The following is a 12,676-nucleotide window of genomic DNA, read 5'->3' as shown; positions in this document are numbered from 1 at the left end:
ATTCAATACAAGTTTTTACATACTTTATTACGTCTTTACGTAATCCTTTCCAGTAAAATTTATTGGTAATGCGTTGCACAGTTCGTTCGACTCCCATGTGACCGGCAGTTGGTGAGTCATGGAAGGATTTAAGAATATTAGGTATTTCATGTCGTGGAATAACCAATTTTGCACTATCGTCTTCTTGATCTGGTACGTACAGATACAATACACCTTTATGTAGTATATAACCTTTTTTTACAAACTCTTCATAGGATTTAGAATCTATTCCACAATCCAGGCTCTCTATTATTTCCTTCAGTGTACTATCTTTCATTTGCTCTTCCCTTAATTGTTTTTCACTTAATTTTGGTAATTCTATGCCAACTTGACATATATTGCAATCTTCACTGTGATTTTCACATGGCGGTCTTGATAACGTATCTGCTACTATATTGGTTCGTCCAGGGCTGTACTGAATTTTGAATTCATAAGGTTGTAACTGTAGTGCCCAACGTGCCAAACGTCCAGTGGGTGTTTTGAGATTCATTAACCATTTTAGAGGTTGATGATCAGTTATCGTTATAAACTGTGTTCCTTCTATGTAGCCACGAAATTTTGATATAGCCCATACTATGGCTAGTGCTTCCTTCTCTGTTACAGTATAGTTGCATTCAGCAGGAGTTAAAAGTCTACTTGCGTATTCTACAGGATGTTCGTCCTTTCCCTCCCCCTGCACCAAAGCTGCCCCTATAGCGTACTGACTAGCATCAGTTTTTATTATATAGGGTAGGTCAGCGCTAGCTTGTCTCAAAACGGGTGAAGTTGTTAAAGCTTCTTTTAATTTTGTAAATGCTTCTTCTTGTTCCTGTCCCCATTTCCAGCTAGTCTTTTTCTTCGTTAAATTAGTTAAAGGTTGAGATATTTGCGCAAAGTTTTTAATAAATCTTCTGTACCATGAAGCTGTTTGTAGAAACGATATTAATTGTTTGAGGTTGTTAGGTGTTTGTAAATTCGCTATAGCAGATATTTTATCAGGATCTGCTTTGATTCCTTCTGGAACAATAAGATGCCCAAGGTATTTTACCGAAGAACATACGAAGTTGCATTTCTTCCTATTCGCACATAAGTTGTATTTTCTAAGTTTATTAAAAATTTCTCTTATATCTTCTGTGTGTTCATAAAAGTTATTTGATCTGATTATTAGATCATCTAGATATACCAATACACATTTCGCTTTTAATCCTTGTATGAATTTGTCCATTAATCTTTGAAATGTAGCGGGTGCATTTCGTAAACCAAATGGCATCCTTTTAAAACGAAAGGTCCCAAATGGTGATATGAAGCATGTTTTATCATAATCTTGTGGATCTATGGCAATTTGCCAGTAACCTGATTTTAAATCGATTGTAGACATAAAAGGCATGGCTTTTGCCTGATGTAATAAGTCATCAATACGTGGTAGTGGATATCTATCTGGTTTTGTTATATTATTCAGTTGTCTGTAATCTACACATACTCGAACATCGTTATCACCTTTTGGTACTAATATTACAGGTGCAGACCAAGCAGAATCACACTCTTCTATAATGTCATTAGCTATCATTTCATCAAGTTTCTCTCGTAATTGTTGTTGTCTGGCAGGAGAGAGTCTATAAGGTTTAATGCTAATAGGATAATGATTTCCTGTCTCTATTCTATGTTGAGTAAAAGGAGTTGGTTTTTTATTCTTTTGAAAAATATCAGAATATTCAGATAACAGATTATTAAAAATTATTCTTTCATCATGATTCAGTGAAGTACCTTCATTGGGACGTAAATAAATATCAACAGAATACAAAGATGTAGGATTTATTTTTAAATATTCTACACGAGGGTCAATAAATAAATTTTCTTCCGCTGGTTCACGTGGACGTATTGGTCGGGGTGGAGTGTCCAGCTTAACAATTTTCCACCTTGGTCGCTTCATATCTGGCGGAGAAGTTTCCGTGTCTTTTGTTGGCGTAATTGTCAGTGGAGACAACATATGATTCTTGTTGAACTCTTTTGCCCACTTAATAAATTCGGAAATGGGCTTGTTCCGCTCAATAATGTCACCATCATCTGTTTCCAGCGATAGACGCTTAGCGGCCTTTAACGGAATAGGCGTACTTGCTAATTGGAGGAAACTAAATAATTTATTTGGGTCGTCGATAAAACTCCAGTGACGTTGGGGTAAATTTAAGATGATTCCAGCAGCTTCCAGGAAATCAATTCCCAAGAGTGTGCGGTTGTCACTCGCTTCCGGGATTGCTGACAATTTTATGGGTAGTGAACGACCTCCAACAATAACATCTACAGTTGACACGAACAAATTTGTTTGTCGTGTGGTGCCATCTGCAAGACTTAAAAGTGCACTTTCTTTTGCAAATGATACACCACTCTGCACCAAGTTCTTATACAATTGGGCACTGGCAATACTGGTCCGTGCAGCCGTGTCCAAAAATGCATATCCTTTTTGACCTTTAATAGTTATTTCTATTGTGGGGATTTTCGATTGGCTTTTTACAGCCGATTGTAATGAATAAAAAGAGACAGCTTCCGGAGGGGTCTCCTTATTTTTACAATTTTCGCAGTTACTGCGGAATACTCCCGGGGCACCACATCCGTAGCAAGTGATGGTCGGTTTTGGCTGAACCTTTACATCCGCCATCCTCTTCCTGCAGACTTCAAACAGATGTCCTTTTTTCCCACAATATGTGCATCTTGTAAAACCCTTACGGACACTTCCATCTTTTGAAGCTTCTTCAACCTCCTTTGAAAGGCTTTCTAAATGTCTTCCGCGCTCCAGTAGATCTGCAAACGTTTTTATTTCGGACCTCGGAATTTCCTTCTTATAATTTATGGCCAATAGTCCGTATATAAAATCTAATTGTTCCTCCTCTTTGTGCCTTTTTGATGGAAGCTGTGACAGTAAAGCACGCTTCTCACAAAGGAAAGAATCGATTTTCTCATTTGTTTGCTTCTTCGAGAACAGCTCAAGATATACCTCGTGTGGTTGCATCTTAGGTGCAAATGAACTTTTTATTGCTTCAAGGGCTTGGTTCCACTTTTTGATGTCGCCTTTTACTCCGCTCCACCAAGTAGCAGCAGGTCCCGTAAGCAGTAATGTAAGTCCTTCGAGAGCGTCTTCGTCGGAAATCTTTTCAATTTTCTTATAAATAGAAATATTTGTTACAAATTCTTCAACTTTATTATAGCACCGTTCGCCGTGAAAACGTGATGAGCACTGAGCGAAGCTTTTGTTTGTCTCGGTCTTATCAGTAAGCTTGGTCATTAGTGCCGTAAATTGTTCTGTCGACATTATTATCATTTCAGATTTCTTTTCAGTCATTGTTTATTATTGTTTTTACGTTGGGCGCCAATATAGTGTTGTTATGGAATGAAACAACACAAATGTGTTATTATTACATTTATTGTCTTAATAAACAATGTCATACATTAAGCATATATGTAGCCTATTAGTGGTTCGTGGAATGGACTGCGGGGCTATCGCATTCCGTAACCTCCTAGCTGGCTTGTCCTGAGGGCTGCGGGGCTACCGCTCAGGTAAGCAGAGGCAACAGAGAGGACTGCGGGGCTCCGTGCCGTCTAGCGAACGACTGACTTGATGTTGGCTGCGCCGCTCCTTTTATACTCGTTTGTGACGTATGTAGTGGCATCCATCACAATGTAAACATTGATGGGCATCGATGTGTGCGTGTAGGCGAAACTTGTATTGTGTTTATTTGTTACAATACGTATTTTTTATCAAACCACAAGATAATACAATACACTGCTAAAATTACAAACAAACAAAATCCACATGGCTCGTACCCGCGGCGTCTGGTTTCGTAACATCATACTATGATAACCGTATCTAATGGACATGTTTGTTTACACCTCTAAAACTTTAAAAGATGAATAGGTTCTAATTTTAAGCGTAGCTTGGCATTAAAATAGTACGTTTTGAAACTAGACGGCTAAACGACTTGCCTTGAATTACTCGAAACAATTCGATTCCCGCGTTGGAAACATGTTATTTCCAAGTTTGGTTAGGACAATGCAGGCTGATCACTTGATTGTCTGACAAGTAAGATGATCCATGCATCGGATGGGCATGTAAAAAGTCGGTCCTGCGCCCGATGTCTCGCCGGTCGTGTCGGTCTTCCGTCCCACTGGGTTATGAGAGTAATTAGGAATAGAGAGTGCTCTTGTGTACTGCGCACACACTTAGGCACTATAAAATTACTCCTGCGTAGCTGGCCTGGTTTCAATGAAACCGGCCACCGTCACCGAAACCGGTGTGGGAGCTATTATTATTATTATTATGGCAATAAATGAAAAATTCGTGAAATTTAGATGCATCTTTGTGATTTTTTTCTATCGACAAAATTTTAAGATACTTATCGTGTTTTTGCTCAGATCGGATTCTCGGAAATATAATGTAGTATTTAATTTTAGAAAATGAAAGAATTCGGCGCTTATTTTCAAGTATAAAAATTAATTATAAAATCGACACTTTAGGGTTAGTCGCCCCCTTAAAGGTTCGCGCTCACTTTGTCGGCGCGTGCCGGGGCGGATAGCTCCAGTGTGACCACTCTTAAATCACTCGTGACTCGATATATCAAAAACGTTGCTATATTCTACTAAATTCTACTAGACCGTGTTTTAGATTCTACCGAAAATCTACCTTTATTAATTAATGTATTCTACGTGGTTGAAACTAAAATAAAACTAAAATGTTCATATGGACTGTCTTCATTGTGCATTTTAATTTTTTATATTATTTGTTATATAATATCGATCTTCTATTAAAATTTACAAAAAATTTTGGACTACTAAATCGTCATTCATTTGACCTCAAATCTACCAAAGAGTGGAAATCTATGTGAAGTGCGGTCACACTGTCGCCGGGGCGCAGCGGGTTTGTCGGGCCTTGCCTGGCCTTGTCGCATTGACCGAAATCCGCTGCGCCCCGACACAGTGTGCGTTACGCGCATCCGCTTCTATACAAATTGTATGGAGGCGGACTTTTGCGATGAGCCCCGGCACGCTGAGCCCCGGCACGGCTCGTCTCAATGGGCTCACTCCTTTAACGAGCAATAATTCTTGTACGAGTATGTCTATATATAATTGGAATCTCAGAATCGGCTCTAACAATTTTCATGAAGTTTTCTATATAGAGGGATTCGGGGGCGACCAATCGATCTAGCTAGGAATCATTTTTAGAAAATGTCATTTTATTCGTGTTTTATCAAATAGCTGTTTATTAATTAATTATAGAATAGTTACTATTGTTACTTGCAATATCTAATCTATACTTACATAATAATATTATAAAGCGGAAGAGTTTGTTTGTTTTTTGGTTTGAACGCACTAATCTCAGGAACTAAGTACTGGTCCGATTTGAAAAATATTTTAGTTTTAGATTTATCGAGCCCGTTTATCGAGGAAGGCTATAGGCTATATTTTATCATAGACTGAGGAGAGAGGAAAATGTGGAAAAAACGGGGAAAGTTATTTAAAAGGGCTCACGAACTACTGAAGAAATTTTTCTGTTATTTGGCACAGATAAGAAGTAGACCACGTGGAGGATCAAAGACTATTTTTTGTGGACTAATTTGTCATTGAAATATCTAATATACGCGGACGAAGCCGCGCGGAACGTCTTGTCTTGAATAATTATAAAAGACTAGATTTTGCTCTCAACTACAATGCCCGCGCTTTCGTTAAAAAGATTGCAACTTCAACTAACGTGTATCGGTTACCGTAAATTATTATCTGGAACAAAAATAATCGTATGTCCTCCGTTCCTCAATCCGTTACTCAATCATTCAAATCACTGTAAAAACTACACTACACAGTTCACACTACACTCAACTAGTAAAAGTGTTATACGTGGGAGAGCCATGCTTCGGCACGAATGGGCCGGCTCGACCGGAGAAATACCACGTTCTCACAGAAAACCGGCGCGAACAAGCGGCTTGCGCTGTGTTTCGCCGAGTGAGTGAGTTTACCGGAGGCCCAATCCCCTACCCTATTACCTTCCCTACCCTCCCCTATTCCCTTTCCTTCCCATCCCTAACCTCCCCTATCACCCTATTCCCTCTTAAAAGGCCGGCAACGCACCTGCAGCTCTTCTGATGCTGCGAGTGTCCATGGGCGACGGAAGTTGCTTTCCATCAGGTGACCCGTTTGCTCGTTTGCCCCCTTATTTCATAAAAAAAAGACAGGAAAGAGAGGATTTACACAACAAAAAACTTAACTTCAATTTTCAAGGATTTTAACGTTAAAATTGTATGATATAGAGGTACCGGGTAAGCTTTAACCTCTTGTAAAAATCAAATCAAAAGATAAATGGGTAACATATTGTTGCGGTTGCCTTGGGGAAAATTGCATTTTTTACGAGCCGATTGCTTTTGAGGGTAATAATTGTTTTTTGTCTTACATCCCTGGAAAACAATATCAAAGGATATTTGATGACATTTTTTATTATTTTCTGTTTTATGGGATTTGCTACAGCCAATGTAATATTACCTGTGAATCGTGATTGTATAGCTAGTAATTGAAAGCTTATTTATAAAAAGTATATTATTTGCTTACTCTTAACTTTTGCGTTTAAATAAAAAAATAAAATGTGTAAAATTGATTTTGTTTGAAAATCATTATTACATTGCAATAAATATTTTTTCTGTTATTGGTTTCCAGTCAAGCAATAATCCATCAAAGAATAATTACTATTGGTTGATCAAAGAGGATGTGGGAAATACTATGACCTATTTAACTTTGGGTAAAACTTTACCGGAGTTTTTGGTATTTGCTTCCTCCTTTATTAGTTTTCTCATACATAATCTATTGATACACGACGTAAATGCGCTTTAAATTATGTGGTACGGTACATAAATATTTTTTTTGTATCGCTAAAACTCGAGAAGGGCTGAACCGATTCGGCTAGTTGTAGTCTTTATATACCTTGAAGTCCAAGGAAGTTTTATATGGTAATTAAATATGAAAAATTGCAAGTAAAGTAGTAGTATAAAATCTGCCAAGTGCGAGTCGGACTCGCGCACGAAGGGTTCCGTACCGTTATAGAGCAAAAATAGGCCAAAAATTGTGTTTTCTAATGAGAATCCCTCCTTCCTTTGTTGTTACAGAGGCAACAGATAAACACAATCTGTGAAAGTCTAGCTATAGCAGCTCTTGAGATACAAACAGACAGACAGACGGACGGACAGAAAAAGAAGTCTTAGTAATAGGGCCCCGTTTTTACCCTTTGGGTACGGAACCCCAAAAACGACAATTTTGTTTTCCGAAGTGATATTTTTATGATTTTGTTTTATGAAGTTCACATGGTCATTAAGTTAAAAATAATTATTTAGCTGTGACTTGTCGGTTTCTGAGGGTTTATTTTTGCTGAGTGAGCGTTGTTAGTTGAGTGAAGCGCTACTTAATAAACTCCTAAGTATTTCCAGTCAAAAAGCCGGGCTAGCAATTTTACACTGTATTTTAGTAATATTTTTTCCAAAAATATGTTGTAAACTTTTAGTTTAATGTACAGAGAGTTGGAACGAAGCTAAGTAATGTTGGTGGAGGGTAAAAAACTGACTTTCTAACTAGCCTGGACAGCTTTAGTGTGACTATAATATTACTTTTTAATGCGTTAAAATAATTATTGTACCTTAACATATACCAATTAATTATAATTTGTGTATTTTCAGAAAAGTTTCCTCGTTTTTTTGCTTAGAACCAGTTTGACTTATAATATGTTAAACAATCATTTGTTATAGTGAAAAACAAGAATCCAACTAATTCCAATATTATTATTTATAGCATATTTTATTGAACCCATGATCGGTAACATAATCTTCATTCAGACATTTAAAACGCAGTTTATATCGATGACGTAATTTTTTTAATTGCTTTGTGGTTTTAATTTTCTCGCGTGATGGCTTATAGACACGTTTCAGATCAGTCACTAGCCAGTAAACAATAATATTTAATAACGTTATAGACGCACGTAATATCTTCATCTCCGTTGCCACAAAAGTTTATCGGGCGCGAATTTTTTTCGGGATCGAAAGTTTCCCATGTTCTTTCCCGGCATTCAAAGTCGCTGGATCCTTTGGCAGTATTTTAGTCCAGCCACAGAATACATATTAGTACAAGGTCTAGCTCCTCGGGATTTCGTCCACACATTCAGCATTTCATTATTATTATTATATTATTATTATTGCTCGATATTTTTATTCTAAATCGATATAATTATTGAATTCCATCAAGCCGGCTCGATGCGAGCCTTCGAGCAGTCAGTTTTGCGGTCCACAGAGTAATATGTAATTACTCTGTGGACCGCAATAATTCTTACTCGATTTGGAGTAAAACACACAACGTATTAATAATAGTCAGCGAGCCCTAGAGCAATTTTTTTTATTACTATCAAGCTAATTTTTGTGAGTAGCTTCATATTGGTAAGACAAACGACATTTTTATCTGTGAAAAATCTTGAAAGTGGTAGCTAACAGATATAGAAAGGATTTCATACTTTGATTTGATGGTCCTTAAATATGGATTGTTATATTTGTAGGACAATGCTACTCTTAAATTATATAACTATTGACCCACCAATATACAAAAAATCAGCTGGTTAGTGTTCCGTTTTAGGATTCCGTAATCAACAAAACTTGGTTGACATATAGGTATGTAGTAGGTTTTGTCTACTTGTTTTTTATACTCGGAATAATTTATATGATAATTTTTAAACAAAAAATTTAAACCGACTTCCATAGTAAACTGCCTCTAAAAAGTATGAAAAGATACTAGCTGTCCCAGCAAACGTTATTTTGCCATAAAATGATTTTCCCTGTTTTCCTGCTTTTGTCTTGAAGTCTTTTCTGTTTTTTTTTTTTCCATAGACCTCACAGAGCCCAAGACGTTTCCAAAGAATGCAAAACCGTGGAAATCGTTTCGTGCGTTTTGGAGTTACAGCGTAGAGAAGGAAAACCCGACTTATTTTTATATATTAGACTAGCTGTTGCCCGCAACTTCGTCCGCTGCGCCCCCCCAAGTACGGCCTGGGGCAAAGCGAAGTAATTAAATGACACTCAAAAAGTGAATGTTTAGTTTATGCTAGAATAAATTCACTTTTAATTTATAACTTACTTTGTTCCTAGTTCAGGCAAGTTTGGCCGGTATGTTTACAAACCTTTTTGGAAGTCGGTTAAAAAGGAGAATTAAAAGTCGACACTTAATAAAGGCCGCGGGCAAGGTCAACACTAACAACATGACAGCATTTACACGAGTTGGGGGCACCAGGCCAGCCTGGGACGAAGCGAAGTAATTAAATAATACTCAAAAAGTAAATGTTTAGTTTATTCTAGAATAAATTCACTTTTGATTTATTAACATATGTTTGTTCCTAAAAAAGAAGAATTAAAAGTTGACACTAAATAAAGGCCGGGGGCACTGTCCGCACTAACGACATGTCAGCATTTACAGAAGGTGGGGGGGTTTGGGGGGGCACAGCCCCCCAAAGTTTGGCCGGCATGTTTAGTTTAGGTTACAATAATTTCGTTATGATATTCACTTTTAATTAATAACTTAGTATAGTACTGTTGATGTTGAATAATGATGATGATGACGATGATGATGATGAACGTAATTTACATAGTAGTATATGCTTCCCGTTTTTTAAAAAACCTTCTCCTTTTTGGAAGTCGGTTAAAAAAAAACGACGTTTGCCGGGTCAGCTAGTAATAATATTATATCGGATTGTTTCGAAACACGATATCCGGATATTATGATGAGGTTGTACTAGATTACATTACCTCTTTCTAGGAACTATTGCAAATCCTGTGTTTACACGACGGAAAAGCACGTAACTCAGCAAATTAATTTATTTTTGATCGATTAGGATTTCCAAAATAATTCTTCAAAATACACGGTGCAATTTAACCTACCCGCCAATTTTTTAAGGGCTTAGGTATCATTAGGAGAGTCCATTTGCAGAACGGTCACTTCGCGGCGGTGGGTAGAGCGAGGGTGATGACGCGGGGGTTTGGCGCCTCCCGCATGCGTAGTGTCCATTAATTGTTGTGTCTTTAGGACAACTTTCGGAAGCTTTTTCTAAACATTTTAGCACTGCGTGATTATAAAAGAAAAATACGTGTATTTTTATTTTTAATAAGTCTCAATATATCAAAATTTGGTCGGAAGGTATAATTATTGCACCATGTATAATTTGTGATTTCATTACAAGTCATTTAAATTTTAAGTATTTACAATTGGTAGGTCAACAATAAGTATGGAATTTATGTTTACAATTTTTAATTTTAATATTAAATCTCAGCGATTTCAAGTCATTGCCCTTTTGATATTTGGATATAATTATTGTTTCCGACAAAAAATATATATTTTGTAACCACTCTTTTATAAGAATAATATTAGCATATTATATTATCATAAAAGCTCAGCTTAATATGTCAGATATTGGAAACATCACAAAATCACAGACAAACAATGCATTATATATTTTATTAACTAAGGGCGTTTTATATTGCAATGCAATTTTATAAATAGTTGTAAATTATTTATACTTAAGTAAGTATAAATAATTTACAACTATTTATAAAATTGCATTGCAATATAAAACGCCCTTCAGAAAATTTGTATTTAAATAGACGGATTTATATTACATTTTCTACTTAAGCGTTCAGAAGCAAAATTGTAAGATGCCACTAATGTAATAAAATAAATACGTAGTAAAATAAATAAATTAATGTAATCTTAATTCTAAGTAAATAAATTAAACAATTAACACCTTTTACATAAGACGAATAACTTATACTATTTAAACTACTTTCGTGTCGATAATAAACTAGATAAACACTCCATAAAATCAGGGACCAAGTCGTAAAAGTGACATTTTATTTCATGTTTGCTATGTTATTGGTTATTGCTTATTACCTATAACAGCTTACACGAAATCCGTTGGGAGAACTGAACTAGAGTTATTAATTAACAGTCTTATATCTATTTTTATATTAAAATATAATTCGCTTTTAACGATAATCACTGCGAAATTTATTATGTGGATTCAGGATGATGGAAGCATGACAAGGATATCTTTAACATTGTTTTTTTTATAAATATTTGCATGGGCGTACCGAGGGGGGGGGGCAGGGGGGAGGCAGCTGCCCCCCCTGGATCATGTTCACGTCCCTACTAAGTATATTATCTAGTACTTTATCTATAAAAATTAAAAATTAAGAAAACGAATTTTTGCCATTTGTTTGCAATAAGTACAATATTTTTACAGCAAAAATTATTATTTTTTTATTTTTTATAAACACCTAGCTTATAAAAAAACTGATTTGCCCCCACCTGGCCCAAAACCTGAGTAATTTTCCCCCCCCCTGGCCGAGAACCTGGGTACGCCCATGAATATTTGTATACATATTCAATATTAATAATTTTTATTTTAATGTCTTTGTTTTGGTTACTAAAGAGAGATATATAATATTATAAGCCATAGCGTACTGTAAGTATTTAGATAAAAAACTTACGTTATTATTATCGAAAGCTCGATAATATTTTATCACTATATCCAGGATAACACAAACATACAATTAAACTACATTTTTTCACCCACTAAAATTTAGTTAGGAGCACAAAAGCTGTGTTTTTTGAATTTATTACGTTTCGCACTCAAAGTTACGCACGTCAGAATGCGACGTGCCTCTCCGGCTACATTTGCAACACTGACGCCACTTCATTCACAAAGGAATATCAACTGGTTCTGATTACAATACCTTTTTATATTGATAAAAAAATGAGTTATAGATTGTAGTTGTAGTATTATATTATATATTGGTCTTTTTATGCAGGCTTTTCACCTGCCTTTTAAAACACTAATTTCGCATAATATTATATTATGTTATTTTTGTATTTAGCGCGCTCTGAGAAAATTTAAAAGTAACTACAGTAAAACAAGGGACGAATACCCGATGGCGTTTTTGTACTTAATTTAGAGAATTTGCTTGCAAAGTAGTAAGTATGATGGATATGCGCCACACCAATTCTGCGAAATGAACGCATAGGTTCATTTAATTCTCTTTGATGTTTTATAGGTTTCGTTTTTTTTTTTTTACGTATTTATTCAAGTATTTTACAAACTTGTTTCCTTATTCTAAAAACCGCCAAACTGCATATCAGTTTGTTGGCGATATTTGCAATATATATTTGATATATTCTTTCATAAGATATATTATAATATATCTTATTAAAGAAAACACATGTTATTAACAATATTAATAAAATAAAAATTAAATAACAAAATATTTTTCTTCTTTCATTTAAAACAAAACAAAACCTTATAATGTAACTTAATATAAGCTGAAAATTAATAATAAGAATCAATGAATATGGAATCGCATTGCATTTGTGGTAAATAAGCCAAACCTATGGCTTAATTTTTCTTATTTTCAAAAGACTAATATTATGATTAATATAAGTATACTATTAAAAGTATATGGACGACCGCGACAATCCGATAACTATTTATCGACACCAAAAACATTATTAATTTTTTTAAATAATAATTATAAAACGTGATCACTGGCTGACACTGTCATGACCCCAATTCATTACGCCCTTATTTTCAAGCTGAACAAACTACTGC

The 12,676-nt window shown here is 35.5% G+C and overlaps 1 protein-coding gene across 1 annotated transcript in view; it reads right to left on the bottom strand.

Moving 5' to 3' along the window:
- The window catches only part of LOC121734135 (gonadotropin-releasing hormone receptor), an 83,834-nt gene extending 72,095 nt beyond the window's left edge, over positions 1-11,739 (bottom strand). Inside the window, exon 1 of the mRNA XM_042124561.1 lies at positions 11,562-11,739. The gene's annotated coding sequence lies outside the window, so the exon portion shown is untranslated. The remainder of the gene's footprint in view (positions 1-11,561) is intronic.
- Positions 11,740-12,676: the final 937 nt, after the last annotated feature.

Source organism: Aricia agestis, chromosome 15 (genome assembly GCF_905147365.1).
Source record: "Aricia agestis chromosome 15, ilAriAges1.1, whole genome shotgun sequence".
Classification (NCBI taxonomy): domain Eukaryota; kingdom Metazoa; phylum Arthropoda; class Insecta; order Lepidoptera; family Lycaenidae; genus Aricia; species Aricia agestis.
The sequence above is the reverse complement of the archived record's forward strand: the minus strand, read 5'-3'. Positions and strand labels throughout refer to the sequence as shown.